Below are 16369 nucleotides of genomic sequence, written 5' to 3' on the forward strand. Positions count from 1 at the left end.
CTTCACAGATGATAGCACCAAGAGGAATACTTGACCGAAGACAGAATTCCAATAATCTAAACTCTGTTTCCTTAACAGTCAAACTATAAGAAAATGTATGTAAGCAATACCATCAGACCAGTGCAAACTTGCATATTGGAACATATATCTAGAATTAAAAATCAAGTGGCAGATACTCTGTTAGTTGACCATTTTGTAAGTTTGCATCATAAGGAAACGGAGTTTAGATTCACAGTAGGTTTGAATTGTGAACTGCATCTAACATGCTTCTTGTAAATACACCTTGTTGCTTTTCACTATATTGGATCTTGTCTCTTTAATTTGTACTGCCGGTTGCTGCGTGTCTTTTAAATTGCTACTTATCTGATTAGGAAATTGCTTTGGGCCGATTTCTTGTGCTACCTTGAGTAAATGTACTTATTTGGAATTGTCCTTTGAATAAGTCCTATGTGATTCACACTTTATAGAAACTTTTGCTTGTGTATGATAGTTAGATAGTTGTGTATGATAGTTAGAATATTTATGCTTTATTTGTAGAATGCTTACTGGAATTGGTGGACCGCTTCTAATGGCCCCTGACGATATTTATCAATGAAACAAGTTTGAGCATTTAGTTGGCATTTAGCCAGACACTTATTGGGCTGGGGTTCCCTTGGTTCCTACTCTCATCTTTTCGGCTCCACCTACAGAGAGAAAAAAATAAAAAAATGAAATATTAACTTTCTGAAATATTGAAATACATACCTGTTGAAATTCTGTCTTTGGTCGAGCATTCTTCTTGGTACTATCTGTGAAGAAAAAGAAAAAAGATATTTATGGACTATTACATTTTCAAGAGACTGTGATTTACCTTCGGACTTCAGCCACCAATAGTGAACTGTATCCTGGGAACAACATATACTGTCTTCTATTTATGAATATTGTCTTTTAAATATTTATAAGTATTTATAAATATTTTAAATATTTTAAATAAGTATTTATTGGAACACACTAGACACTTTGTTTTTGACTCTACCTCCAGTTGTGGATTTACCACCGAGTTGTTGGGACTGTATAACTAGGTGTGCCTCTGGTAGTTTGTGTTGGTCAGCAGCAAGCAGTTAGGCCTGGATGAGTCATGTAAGTCTTGTGGTAGGAAGTTAATCAATACAAAAAGAAGGTAACCTCTGTCTTTACACAAGACTGCTATTAGGAGGACCTTCCCACCGAGGAAATACCACAATTATTCATTTCATTTATTCACGGTAATTTCTATTGGCAACTGACCAACATGGTTTTGAGTAGAAGCATTTACTGAATAATTGAAATGTATGGCCTTTTGGGGTATTTATTGTATTTGTAGCCCATGAGGAGGCAGGGCAAGGTGGGTTGCAATCAGCTAGCAAACTCATAAGCATACAGAACAGTGGATGTGGAAAGCATTCTTGTGAAGATGGTTGCATTGTGACACTAGACCTGTAAAAAAGAAGAAAATGATAGAAAACATCTATCCACAACAGTAAAAAAGAAGACAATAACAGCACATATTAAAGACTTACCTGCTGGTTCGTCTACTACAAACCCACCTTGTTGGTTAAAGGGACTTGATATCCCTGGTGTTCATGATAGTAAAAAAAAAAAAGGAAATATTTGAGGTTAACTACTGTATTATTGGACTGAATTTATTGAATGACATTTTTGTAAATTGGAATATAGGTATTTATTGGGGTATTTATTGTATTTGAAAAAAACGTTGGGGGTTTGCATTAAGAGCACTTTACCACATGAAGTCTATAAAATTCTATGATAAATTGTACATGCTTTAATTGTGGTATTTTCTCAGTGGCAGTTTCTTCTAATTGTAGTCTTATATGGTAGGAAGTTGCCAAGTGGTTGCTGACCCTGATGAGTCCTTCATCAATCACCAAAACAGCTGTGAAAAGGGCCCTGCCCCCTCGACTGCTTTTACTGATGGAAACCAAGGCTTAGAGACTCGCAATACTGTTGTGGTTGCCTAGCAACAGTGAGGGAGGGCATTCATTTCTTAAAGCTACAGGTGTTGCTTGTATCACTTTGGAGGGTTTTAACACCCCAATGTCTGTGTGCATGTGTGCGCACGCGTATACATTTTTAAGAATTCAGCTTTTTCTGCAACTCTCAGGCTTTTTTCGGTTTTTAGAAAGCTCTGTGTTGCCTGTCCATGGCCCCAGTCTTTGAGTTTAACTATCCACAGATAGGGCCATACTGAGAAATAAATATATTTACAAGCAGGAGAGCTGCAAGGACTTTTAGGTGACATCTCATTTCCCATCTCCCCTCCTAAATCATTTCCTATTCCAGCAACCACCACAGCTTTCCTGTTTCTTCTCTTTTCCCATCAAACAACTAATCACCTTTATCTGTTCCCCTGTCTTCAGCTTTCCCTCCCTCCTTCCCCTGGCAGCTCCTCTCTAAGAAAACTCTGGCTGAATTACATGTTGCAAATTAATAGGCTGGACTGGGCCCAGTTGCACAGTGGGGAATATGCTTGAACTTGCAGAGAGCACCTCACATTCTCCTGTATCCCTCTCATGCTATTTCCTCTTTCTGTCTTCGTGGAAGACCCCATGTCTTCAGCTTTGTGAGGCTCCTCCCTCACTGGCGACCTCACCTGATGGCCTGCCATCCTACCAGCTCTCCAGGCAGGTGTCCTCCGGCCTCAGGTGGGCAGGGAATGGGGTTGCACCACCTTGTTCCTTCTGCCCTGGGAGTAGCAGCACACTCCAGCTGTCTCTCCCTGCAAAATCCTCCTTGGCCTTCACAGGAACCTGAATTTAAAGGCCTCCCCTTGCCTCTCCTCCCTGGCTCTCCTCCCAATCGCCACCCAGTCTCCCTGACTGGCCCTGCTCCCAGCCTATCTGATAGGAGGGCTGGGTAGACTCTGCAGTTTCCTGGCCCCACCTCCTCCATCCCCGCCTAGGGTGGGGCATTTGGTCTGCTCTCTGCCTGGCTCATCCATGCTGCTTCTGAACCCTCCCCAGTGGCTCTCTTGGCATCTTGGGGCCTGTGCCAGCCTGGCTTGTACTGATGGCAATCTCCTGTGAGCCTGGATGAAGTGGAGCCATCTGGGCAACTGCAGGAGACAGGTGAGTCTGCTGAGTAGCTGCAGGCTGTTCCCCAGAGTTGTGCCTGGGCGTTGGCTGCAACTGGCCTAAGGGTCAGAGAGGCCTGGAGGGGCTCCTGCAACTGAGGTACTGCCAGAGGCTGTGCTGCAGGGCCTAAAGGGGGTGCCTGCTGCTGCAGGGCTGGTGGTGAGGGTGGACAAAAGGCTGGCATCACCGGACAAGCTTTTCATGCTTCTTTCCCACCCATCTTTTTATCTGCCCCCATCTTCAGCTATATTTTATCATTTATTTTATTTGTTTATACCCCCATCTTTCTCCACAATGGGGACCCAAAGAGCTTACATCATTCTCCATTTTATCCTCACAACAAGCCTGTGAGTTAAATTAGGCTGTGTGTGTGTGTGGCTGGCTCCAAAGCTTCTATGGCAGGGGTTTGTATCTGGATATCTCAGATCAAAGTTTGAAATTGTAACTATTATACCACACTGGCTATTGTGGGGTGGCTGCTGCTTAAAATTAGCAAGCAACCAGTCCTGGATGAGTCATGCAAGTTGTGTGGCATCAAATTGTACAGTGGTTGCTGTCAAACCTGGCCCCAATGAATCTTCCGTCAAAGGCTAAAAGAGCCATCAAAAGGGCCCTGCTCTCTCCCCCATGTCTTTTATTGGCAGAAAACAAGTTTTAATAGGTAACATTGTTGTGATTGTATAGCAACCACCACAATGGCTACAGGTGTTACTTCTATAATTTTCTGATGGTTCCCCCCGCCCTGTTTTTTTAATCATATTTTTATGCAACCCTGGGACTTTTCTTAAGTTTCTAGAAAGATCTGTCTTGTTTGTCCTCAGCCCCAGTCTATGGATTTAAGTATCCACAAATCTGGTTGCACTGAGAATTAGATATATTGAATTTTATTTTTTTTTTATTTTACTTCATTTATATCCCACTTTTCTCCCCAGTGAAGTCACAAAGTGGCTTACATTGATCTCTCCTCCATTTTATTCTCAACAGAACCCTGTGAGGTAGGTTAGACTGCAAGGGTGTGACTGACTCAAGGTCACCCAGTAAGCTTCCATGGGAGAGTGTGAATTCAAACCTGGGCTTCCCAGATCCTAGTCACTACACTGCACTACACTGGCTCTTGAGAATTATATTGAGATATTTTTATATCTGAAAGCATTTAGATCCTGATATATTTAGACACTGCATGAAAATGAAGTGCTTGTGAGAAAAAATTGCAATCTGAGATGAAGATTATTGAACTTGCACCTAAATTGGATTTATGGTGACTGATAAAACAGGCTTTATGTGGTTAAACCATGACATGCTAATAATGTGTCAAATCGTCCAGATTCTTTTGTTTATATTTATCAATGTTATTTTATGCAGAAATGTAAAACACATAAAATATTAATATATACGTATGGACCAATTCCATCACAGAATTTAGCATTTCCAAAGTTTACACAAAGATCTACAAACTTATCAGAGTGGAACTCAGAATCCTTAAGCTTCTGCAAGAGTCGGTTTAGACAACAAAACTGCTTTCCAAATGTGACTGAGCCTAGATGGAACATAGTTTGTATTCCAGCAAGTACAATGCATAATAAAGCAGTCATGAGCAAATTTGCTACTATTTTCCCATTAGTATTCACAGTACTGTTTTTCAAAAAGTACAGCAACATAACCATGGGATTGTAGGTCATATGATAGCCAGTTGTATTAGAGATGGAAGCCACATCTTATCCTAATGCAGGCTGTTTGCTGATGCCACTACTTGGTATAGTCATTTCTCAGAGGGAACTAAGTGGCACAGGCTGCAGATATTTGGACACTTTCATGGAAGTTATCCCCATGTCATAAAGAGGAACTTGCTTCTGAGTAGACCTGCTTTGGATTGCTTCTAACAAAAACCCTTTTTCTAAAGGTCAGTATGTTGGATCCAGTGCAAAAATTCTGCTTGTGTTGGAGCATTTATGCAAGTGGAAATCCAAGAAAAAGGCCACCATAGCCACTTCCACTAAGTCAAACTTATTTTATCTCCATTTGTGTTCCCACATGTACACGATCTGCAACCCATTTCTGGGCACTGTAATATAGAGAGAGGAAAATGCTAGGTGTTGCACAAGATCTTGCACAACTGGAATTACATGAAGTTCTTTTTTGTTTCTTCTTATGCATCATTAATCCTAGCTCCTGATTACATAGAAGTGCATAGCAACCCTATTAACATCACAGAATGGAATGCCACTGACACCCTTGTGAGTGGTACGTACAGATACAGTCAAACAACACTGGCCAATGTAGTGATGTATTCTAACATCAGGCAGTTGCTTCTCATATGCGGAACACACGGAGTGTTCTTTCTTAATTTTACTTTAACAGTAATTCTTGCTTCCTCCCAAGAGGGGTGCATTCATTATAGATAAATTGATTCATTTATTACTATTAGGGGTGAATTGGCAAAAAGCTGGATTTTTGCTATCCAGCTAAATCTGTCTTTCCTAGATCAAATTAGAGAATCCTAGATCTGATCCAGGACCCCAGATCAAGACCCCTGGATAAATTCAGGTTAATCCAGGAAACACAGCTTCACCTCTTGGCTGGCTGTTTCCTTTTTTTTTTTTTTTTTATAAAATTTTTATTGGAATTAGAATCATTTGTTTTCACATTACAATCAATTCCCGTTTCCCAATTTCTAACCCCCTCCCTTTCCCCCCTTTTTTTGTAGACTTCCAACAGTTTTCCAACCCTTTGTCCCTTTTCCCTTACTCATTTTAAATTCATCTATCTAACAAACATATACTTTCCCTTTAATCTAAGCAGTAATTCTTTAACTATTTTTAACACTCTGTACCCTATCTTTAAGTCCCTTCTTCCGTATTAGACAAACAATTTGTCCCTTTTTCCATAATTTCATAATTTCCTGGTTTCAAATATTTCTATAAACCATATACCATATAAACCATATAATCCATACATTCATATAAGTCAACCAATTTAACTTATATTCTGTATATTACTTTTTCTACATATCTTGTCTTCATTCTACTTTAGTTATATTTAATTATATTATTAATTTCCTCTTTCTTTAATTATACATCTATATAACTATCGTCAAAAGTTATCAATCAATTTGATCCATATGTTTCTTCAGGTAGACTTATTCAATTTAACATGTTACACATTTATACCAGAAACAATATTAATTAGTCGGTCCTTATAGTTAGTTATTTTCTATCCATATTCTATATGTTTTTCTATATATAACAATCTAACAAGATAACTGCTTAGAGATTTTCATTTCTCTCTCTACCCTCCGGTAAAGTCACCCCCCTCTACATTTTGTCATGTTTCAATAGTTCTCAAACTGCCACAGTTCTCCTCCCACCTCCCATTTCTTCAACACATATTGCTTCAGCTTCTCCCAGTCTGTGTTGAACTGTCCTGGGTCCAGATTTCTCAATTTTCTTGTCATTTTGTCCATTTCGGCCATATACAGCAATTTGTAAGTCCAGTCCTCAATAGTTGGCACTTCTTGTACTTTCCATTTTTGCGCATACAAAAGTCTGGCCGCTGCTGTCATGTAAAATAGCAATGTTCTATATTGGGCTGGAATGTTCTCCATTCCCAAGTTCAGTAGCAGGAGTTCTGGGTTCTTATTAATTTGAAATTGTAGAATCTCACTTATTACTTTTATTATTTCTCCCCAGTACTGCCTAGCTACCTCACACGTCCACCACATATGGTACAGAGAGCCCTCATGTTTTTTACATTTCCAGCATTTATTAGAAGTGTTCAAATTCCCTAGCGCAATCTTCTTTGGTGTCATGTACCAACGATAGATCATTTTGTAAATGTTCTCTTTAATATTAGTACATGTTGTAGTCTTCATTGTATTTTTCCACAAGTGTTCCCATGCCTCCATTGCTATTTCTTTGTTAAAATTTATGGCCCACTTCACCATTTGTACTTTAACTATTTCATCTTCAGTATACCATTTCAACAGTACTTGGTATACCTTGGAAATTTCCTTCTTATCCTCTTTTAAAAGTGTCTACTCTAGTTCCGAATTCTCTGTTCTTATGCCTCCCTTTGCACAGTCCGAGTTGTAGAGATCTCTGATCTGCCTATACTGAAACCAGTCATAGTTGGGTGATAACTCGTCCTGTGTCTTTATTTTAAGTTTGGAAAATTCTATTCGGGTTATCTCCTTATATGTTAAACACTGTTGCTCAGTATCGACAGCTCTCGGATCTATTACTTCATATGGAACCACCCACATGGGAGTTCCTTCTTGTAGAAAGTCTCTGTACTTCTTCCAAGTTGCAAATAGGCTTTTCCGTATGTAATGATGTAAGAACATAGAGTTCACTTTCACTTTATCATACCATAGGTATGCATGCCATCCGAATATTTTTTTATATCCCTCTAGGGCCAATAATTTCTTATTCTTCAGCGTCATCCAGTCTTTCAACCACACTAGGCAGATTGCATCATAGTAAAGTCTTAGATTGGGCAGTTGCATTCCGCCTCTTTCCTTTGCATCTTGTAAAACTTTCATTTTCACTCGAGGCTTCTTGCCTGCCCAAACAAAGTCTGATATTTTCCTCTGCCATTTTTCAAACTGCTTAAAGTCTCGGATAATTGGTATTGTCTGTAACAAAAACATTACTCTTGGTAACACGTTCATCTTAACTGCTGCAATCCTTCCCAACCATGACAAATTCAATCTATTCCATTTAATCAAATCTTGCTCAATCTGAGTCCATAATTTTTCGTAGTTATTTTTGAATAGATCTATATTCTTTGCAGTCAGTTCAACTCCCAAATATTTCACCTTGGTTGTTACTTCACAGTCCGTTATTTCCATTAACAGTTGTTGTTTTTGCTTAGTCATATTTTTGCATAGTATCTTTGACTTCTTTTTGTTAATATAAAACCCTGCCAAATCTCCGAACTCCTTGATCTTCTCTATCACTTTTGGCATATTCTCCATTGGGTCTTCCGCAATTAACATTATATCGTCCGCAAATGCTCTGACCTTATAAGAAAAGTCTTTTATTTTTATTCCGCGGATTTCTTCATCTTGTCGTATTTGTATCATCAGTATCTCCAATACCAAAATGAATAACAGCGGAGACAACGGGCAACCTTGTCTTGTTCCTTTACTTATAGTTAATTTCTTAGTAGTCTCATCATTCACCACAATTGCTGCATTCTGGTCTCTGTAGATTTCTGTAACTGCTCTTATGAATCTTTCTCCCATTTGTAGCTTTTCCATAGTGGCAAACATAAAGTCCCAGTTCAAATTGTCAAACGCTTTTTCAGCATCCACAAAGAAGAAACCAACCTCTTTGTCACAACGCTTATCATAATACTCAATAGCATTGATCACTGTCCTTAAATTGTCTCTGATTTGTCTACCAGGTAAAAAACCTGCTTGTTCCTCCTCAATAACTTCCGAGAGCCATCCCTTCACTCTCTCTGCCAGTATCTTCGCAAAGATTTTATAGTCATTATTAAGTAAGGATATAGGTCTGTAATTTTTCACATTAGTCAGATCTTGGCCCTCTTTGGGGATCAATGAAATGTTAGCTTCCTTCCAGGTATCTGGAATCCGTTGATCCTTTAATACGCCATTGATCACTTCTTTTAGGAATGGTACCAGTTCGTTGGCCATTGTCTTATAAAATTTGGCTGTAAGTCCATCTGGCCCTGGCGCCTTTCCCAAATTTGTTGATTGTATTGCCATTTTTATTTCCTCATCCGTTACTTCGTTGTTCAGTCTGTCTCTCCACGCTTCCGAGATTACTGGGAGCTTCATTTTCTCCAAATATATCGCTATTGATTCTTTATTCACCTCTTTCTTATTATACAATTTAGCATAAAATTTATAGAAGGCTCTACTAATGGATGTCTGTTCCAAATAAGTTTGTTATCTTCACATATTTTATTTATTATTTTCTTTTCCTTTCTCTTTTTCAATTGCCATGCCAAATATTTCCCAGGTTTGTTTGCACCTTCAAACCCTTTTTGATTCAGTCTTTTAAGATTCCACTCCAATTCTTTATTATTTGGCTGGCTGTTTCCTTGACATCACCCACATTTTTTTCCAAAAGGGGAGGAGAGTGAGGCAGGAGGGAGGGGGGAGTGAGTGGCCAATCTATGCAAGAGCTCTCCTTGTCTGGCCAATGGGGTTCTTGGAGAAGGAGGGAGTCTTTTTTCAAAATGCTTGCTAGAGTTAAAAATGTAGGCTTGACTCAGAGCAGCCTCCATTTTGTGTGGTCTGGCCTTGGGGAGAGACTGCTGCTGCTGCTGGCTCTCTCTGACCTGGCCTGCTTTGCCTTTGGAATTTACCAGTGGATTTGCTTCCTACCTACAGCTGTAGCACTACTGCCTGGAGGAAGAGATCCGTGCCTGCTGGAGGACTGCTTCCTGGTTTGAGAATCATAGACTCTCTGGTTTTTCCTGTCTCTTTGGGGGTGGGGGAGGGGTGGCCTGGTGTCTGAGAGGGATAAGGTGGGGTGGAACAAGGTTAGTTTTAAAGTTTGTTGTTTAAAAACTGCTTTTGCTGATCTGGAGGGGAGTACTTTGGCTTTTGCTGAATTGTTTGTTTGAACCTCAGCTTTCTAATGAATGTTCATTTATTTGCTAGCTGTTCTTCTGAGCATGTCTTTTGTCTCCTGTTGCTGTTTTTTGCCCTGCACACCAGTGGTTTAAACCACACCAATTAAACAAGCTCCCCGGAATAGAACCACCAAAGTAAAGATATAAATCTTCTGTGGGAAACTAACACCAATAGTTTAGTATATTAAAATTTTAATTTTTTAACTCTTAATTTTTGGTATAGTAAAGTGTGCATTGCTCACAGTGAATAGTTAATTCTATCTCCTTAAATACTATAAATGCAATAAATTCAATATCTATACAAAATACAGTTCTGTAGGTTTCAATACTCAAGCGACGTTCTCTCTATGAAATAATTAATAACCTGTGCTTACTGTCATCAGGACCAGCTGAACATCCAGATACCAAAGTCTCAAACAAGTATTGAGACCTACAGAACTCTTATTTTTTGTTTTTGCTTGCCAGCCACTAGTGGAGTTTTGGGGTGGCCTTGTTGGGTTGTCCAGAGAACTAGAGGAACAAAAGGCTTTTTAAAGTAGGCTAGGTGAAGGCCTGTGTGATGACAGCACTGGCTCCAGCTCTGCCTCTCCTGAGTAACCAGCCAATGAGAGGGGTCAGAATGCTGAGCCAGGGACAGTTGGAGTCCATCAGAGAGAGTGAAAGGCTGAGAGAAGGGTTTTTGATGTTGCTGAGAGAAGGCAACAGATATTTCCTGGCTGGTTACAAGCCTGTTCTGTTCTTTAAAATTGCTTGGGGTTTCTGTTTCAGCTTCACCATAAACTGTTAGCTCAGGAGGGCAATGCCCTATTTATCAAATCACTCCTTTTCTTAATTTGCTGTGACCTTCTCCACAGCACCTTCTTACAATTACCTTTATCTTTTACCTCAGAAGGGTTTTTTTGGTCACACTGAATTTCTCCCCATACATACACACATGCACACAGCTTAAGGTATTCTCTACTTTACCCAGGTGCTTATCTCAAGAACACTTTTGCTTTTTGAGGAAATTAAAAACAAATACTATATGTATTAAGGAAATCCATATTTTAAAAAATCAAGAATACCTACTAAATTATACAAAAAATTGCAAGCTTTATATATCGTTATTACAAGTGAAGAAAAAGATTGTGGCAATATACATTAATAATCCAAGCCTGGAGATTCTTCAAGAATTAAAAGATGATGAGGGAAGATATCTGATTTTAAAAATAAGACTTTCTGATGGACAAGTATGGACACTAATGTTAATATATGCACCAAATAATGGCAAAAAGGAGTTTTATGAGAAATATTTTTCAGGCGTTATTAGATTCTCAAGAGGGAGAGATTATTATATTTTTGCCATCAAAAAAATTAAAGGCAGTGAAGGCTCCAAGTCCAGATGGATTGATGGCTGTCTGTTGTAACTGTTTTGAGGATATAGTAGCTATACCCCTACAAAAAGTGATGGAGATACAATACAGGAAGAACCTACCACGGACATGGCAAGAGGCAAATATAACTTTAATACATAAAGAGTGGAACAATCCATTATTACCACAATCATATAGACCCATTTCTTTATTAAATGTGGATTATAAGATATTTACAACAATAATGGCAGAAAGATTAAGAAAATATAGCTCAGAAGTAATTTATGAAGACCAAACAGGATTTGTCATGAAGAGATAAGTGAAAGATAACATTAGATATCTCCTCTATGCAACTGAATATTCAAGAAGGGGGGGGGGGAGAAACTATATTTATGTTTCTGGATGCTGAAAAAGCATTTGATAATGTGTCTTGGAAATTTCTTAGGAAAGCATTGCAAAGAATGAACTGTTGGGACTGAGTTTTTTAATTGGATGCAAAGTATTTATACTAACCAGCAAGCCACAATCCTAGTTAATAGTTTGTTTATGGAGAACATTGAAATAACAAAAGGAACAAAACAGGGGTGCCCAATATCACCATTTCTGTTTATTACTGCTTTGGAAATTCTGACAGTGAGAATCAGGCAAGACAGTAGAATCTATGGAATAAAGGAGGGGAAAGAGATATATAAAATGAAAAGCTATGCAGATGATGTGGTTATATTAAAGACAAATCCAAACAATTCTCTGATCAATGTAATGGGAAAAATATTAAAATGTAGACAGCACTCTGGATATAAATTGAATAAAAAGAAAACAAAGATAATATTCATTTTGGCAACAACAGAAGAACAAGAAGAGATTGGAAAAATAACAGACTGTGTTATTACTACAGAGCCTTAAATACTTAGGAATAAATGTATCCGCATGAAATGAGAACCTATATAAGGACAATTATAAAAAAATGTGGACAAGCATTACTGAAGATTTGCAAAGATGGGAAAATTGAATATTTCATGATTGGGAAGAATTTCTGCTGTTAAAATGAATATACTACCAAAACTGGCCTTTTTGTTTCAAATGGTGCTAATTCACATAGATCAAAAGATTGTAAATAAGTGACAGAAAGTAATAAATGATTTTATATGGAAAGGGAACAAACCAAGAATAATATCTAAAGTATTACAGGATGAAAAAATGAAGAGGATTGGTAGTACCAAATATTAAATTGTACCACCAGGCAGCGGCATTGGTTTGGATAACGAAATGGATTATAAATCCGAGTAGAAGACACATCAAATTGGAGACAACTGATGCTAAAGAGAGTATTCATAACCATTTATGGCTTAAGAAATCAGTAAAATCCATTCAAAAGCAAGATGGTGTTCATATACTAAGAGATTAACTACTTAAAATATGGTTTCAATGCAGAAATAGATTGAGCCCACCAATCTGGCCACTGATGTCACCAATAAACACTTACTGTGTTGCCACCACTAGAAACAGAATTGATCAGTTCAGCTATGAATTTATGACAGATAAGCAAAGTAATGTGAAAACTTGGCAAGAAATCCAAGCTCAAGGGGAAAATATTTCCATGGTTGATGTATCAATAAATAGTATCTAAGTTCAAAGAACAAATTCTCAAAGAAGATGGCAGATTAAGATTAAAAACAGAATTCAAATTACTAATAAGTGGTGACTTGAAGCATTTACTATGAAAAAAGTATAAAATTCTACAGCAACACCACACAGAAATGGAACGAGTTAAAAACTGTATGTTAAAATGGATGAAAAACTTCAGAGAAACTATCTCAATGAATCAATGGGAAGATCTATGGACCAAATATGTTAAATTTACAGACTGCCAATTCTTAAGAGAGAACTGGTACAAAATGTTCTTTAGATGGTATACTACGCCCAAAGATATTGTGAGAATTAGTAAGGACTATAGTGGACAGTGTTGGAAATGTCAATATATGGATGCAACATTTTATCACATATGGTGGACATGCAAGGAAACACGAAAATATTGGATAAAGATTCATGAAGAGATGCAGAAGAAGTTTGTTGTATAGGCTGACAGTAATCTGGGTTCAAGGAAGTTGCTTGATTCCTGAAGAGGAATTAAACTTCTTGCTAGTGTAGATATTTAATAGCATCTACCTAAATAAGACCTTTTAAAAATAATTTTTTTCTATCTTCAGGTTAGCAACCAAACCATTAGCAAGCTTTTACATTAAGTACTAGTCAGAAAGTAGTTTTTTCAAAATTCTGATTTTTGGCTAGGTGTTTTGGGAGGGGGTATAAATTTTTGTGGGTTAGTGTGTTAATGTGAGTGAGTGGAGTGGAGTACAGCTAAGTTAAATAGAACGGGGGGGGGGCAGAATGAATGAGAGGGTACGGTGGGGCCCCTGGGGTAAATGTGAGGACAAAAACTAGAGGGATGGAGAGGAGAGGGAGGGGGGGCTCTTTCTCAACCTGCATGGAAGAGGCCTGCCCCAGCAGGGCCACTATCCACCAGCCCAGCCTCCAGCTTGGCTGGCGACAACAAGAGGGCTTGCAAGGTTCGCTTTGCTAAGGCAGCTGCAGGAGAACCACCCCCAAAGGTGCCTGAGCCAGGAGCTGGCCCTGGACAGGGAACTGCTGCTGAGGCTCCCCCCTCCTCCAGCAGTTGAGATCTATTAGATGTCCTTTCAGGTGGACTTGGTGTTACCCAAATAGGAGGTCTCCTTAATTAGTTGGGGGAATTAGCATTAAAGAAGACAAGTGAGAGGGGGTAATTAGGAATATCCACTAATGTTTGTGGGGATTATTCCCTTAGAGAACTCTAAAATAAATCAGGCAGATGTGCAACAGGAAAGGGTTTTTTTATTTACAGAGGGATAAAAGGTAAGCATACAGAAAACGCACACAGCATACACACAAAGCTAACTAAGAAAATTAGGGAGGAAAATGGGAGAAAGTAATTTGGGATAGGGTGATAATTACCGCTCCTGAAGAAGGAGGGCTCCATGGGAACAGCCCAAGTCCCAAATGCTTAAGAAGTGCCAGTGCTCCATAACGGTGCGTACCTCCTGGGAAAAAACCCTTGGATTTATAAATAATACATACAGTGTGTGTGGTCAGGTACAACCCTTACAGCCTTCCCCTTTTTTCTTTCACACACACCAAGATCTTTTTTTTGGTACTCTGGCCAAAAAGTTGCCTGTCCCTGATTTTGGTTGGTTTCCCTGGTGAAATTGGCTACCAACAAATTAGGCTTTGGTTTGGCTAAACAACTTTAAAAACTAATTATACATTCTAGAATGTGTAAGTCATTCTGGTTTGTTTAGAGTTCCACAACAAAGCTGCAGTTATCGCAAAACAAAACAAGCCCCTCACCCCAAAATCTTCCATTCTACAAAATCTGCACTCCTATGGAAAGAATACAGTCCACATTACTGGTTGCAATGAGCACATGAAAATTGATAAGTAAAGGCTGTGGTCTTTATGAGAGAAACCCATAACACATATAATGGAAAATGTTTGAGTGCATAGAGTTTCTTTCTCATGAGAGAAATAACAAACCCTTGATGTACTCGATATAACTCTGGACTGCAGTTGCCATATTGATTTGAATCTCTAATTGAATATCACAGAAGTCAAAACTTTTATGGTTACAATCTACACCTTCAATGAAAGGTAGCAGTCAGTTTTTTCTAATAATTCATCCAAATAAAAGTATTTGCTACTCACAGGAGCAGGGAGGGGTATGGAGAGTACAACAGTGCAGTTTCCGTAATATGCTGAATTTCCACCTGCAATACTCCTCTTGGACAGAGGCTCCTTACCAGAAGAAATAACACTGCCAGCTGCAGACTGAGGCTATGTTCCAGTCATGAAGATCTGCAGCTTCAACCTGCTCCTTGCCCCAGAAGACAAAATGAGTTTGGGGTTATAGTTATAATCTTATATACTAGCCAAGTGGCTCTGATATTTGGATACTTAAATCTGGAGATTGGAGCCATGAATGGACAAGCCATTTTCCTAAACATGTGAAATATGCCCTACATTTGCAGAAAAACCCAAAATGAAAAAGGAGTGCCTGTAGCTTTAATCAGATGCTCTCAGTGGCTGTTGCTAGGCTATCATAACAGTTTAGCCTGCATTCCAGGCTTGCTTTCTGTCAGTAAAACGCAGCGGGGAGGGCTCTTTCCAGGCTGTTTTGGCCTTTTAGAGAAGACTCATTGGGGCCAGGCCTGGAAGCAAGCCAACAGCTAACTTGATACCATGTGACTTGCATGACTCACCAAGACCTGGCTGTTTGCCACTGTTCAACAGTACCTCCTCCAAAGCCAGTGTAGTGTAGCGGTCAGAGTTTCAGAGTAGGATCTGGGAGACCCAGGTTCAAATTGCCATTCTGCTGTGGAAGCTCACTGGATGACTTTGATCCAGTCACATATGCTCAGCTCAACCTACATCTCAGGGTTGTTGTGAGAATAATATGGAGGAGATGAGAATGATGTAAGCTGCTTGCATTCTATTTGTTGGGAAAGTAGTGTTACGTCAATTTAAAGTATATATATATACTTTAAATTGATGTATATAAAAGTGCGTGGATAGACACACACACACACACACCCACCCACCCACCCTTTTCCTAGGAATGGCTTTTATCTAGTACCGGTTACATTTTAAAATAAAATAATGCAGAAGGAGCTAAGATAACTCTAGATAATTTCCAAGTGTTTAAATCCCCATAATTGTTTCTACTTCTACAAAGTTCCCTAATATTGGCAGGCAAATGACAGTGCTTTGCATCTTCCTAACTGGCCCATCAAAATAAACACAGATACTTTACAAAATGAGTGGCTCCTTGTTCACTGGAAAGATTTGCAACAGAAATGATGATGATATGAATAGAAACAAAGATTCCTAAATGGCTAATCCTTATTCTTAGTCTAGCATGACCTATTTTTCTTTCCATCTAACTAAGGGCTGAGGAATGAATTAGACTTTATCATAGTATTACACAAAGTGCCCAAACACATTAACATTCTTAAAGAGGCAATGAAACAGCACACATAATTCCTTTTTAAAGGGCATTACCAGGCTCAAAATTAGGATGTGTGCTTGGATAATGGCAAGTTGCTATTCATTGCACTTATGAATTAGATGCTACAATGTTTTCCGTTTTTAAAATAATGTCAGTATGGTGTAGTGGTTAGATAATGATATTAGGATGTGGAAGACCCTGGTAAGAATCCCCACAGTGCCATGAAAGATTGTTGGGTGTCCTTGGACCAGTCACATATTCTCACT

This window comes from Eublepharis macularius, chromosome 8 (assembly GCF_028583425.1).
Source record: "Eublepharis macularius isolate TG4126 chromosome 8, MPM_Emac_v1.0, whole genome shotgun sequence".
Taxonomy (NCBI): Eukaryota; Metazoa; Chordata; class Lepidosauria; order Squamata; family Eublepharidae; genus Eublepharis; species Eublepharis macularius.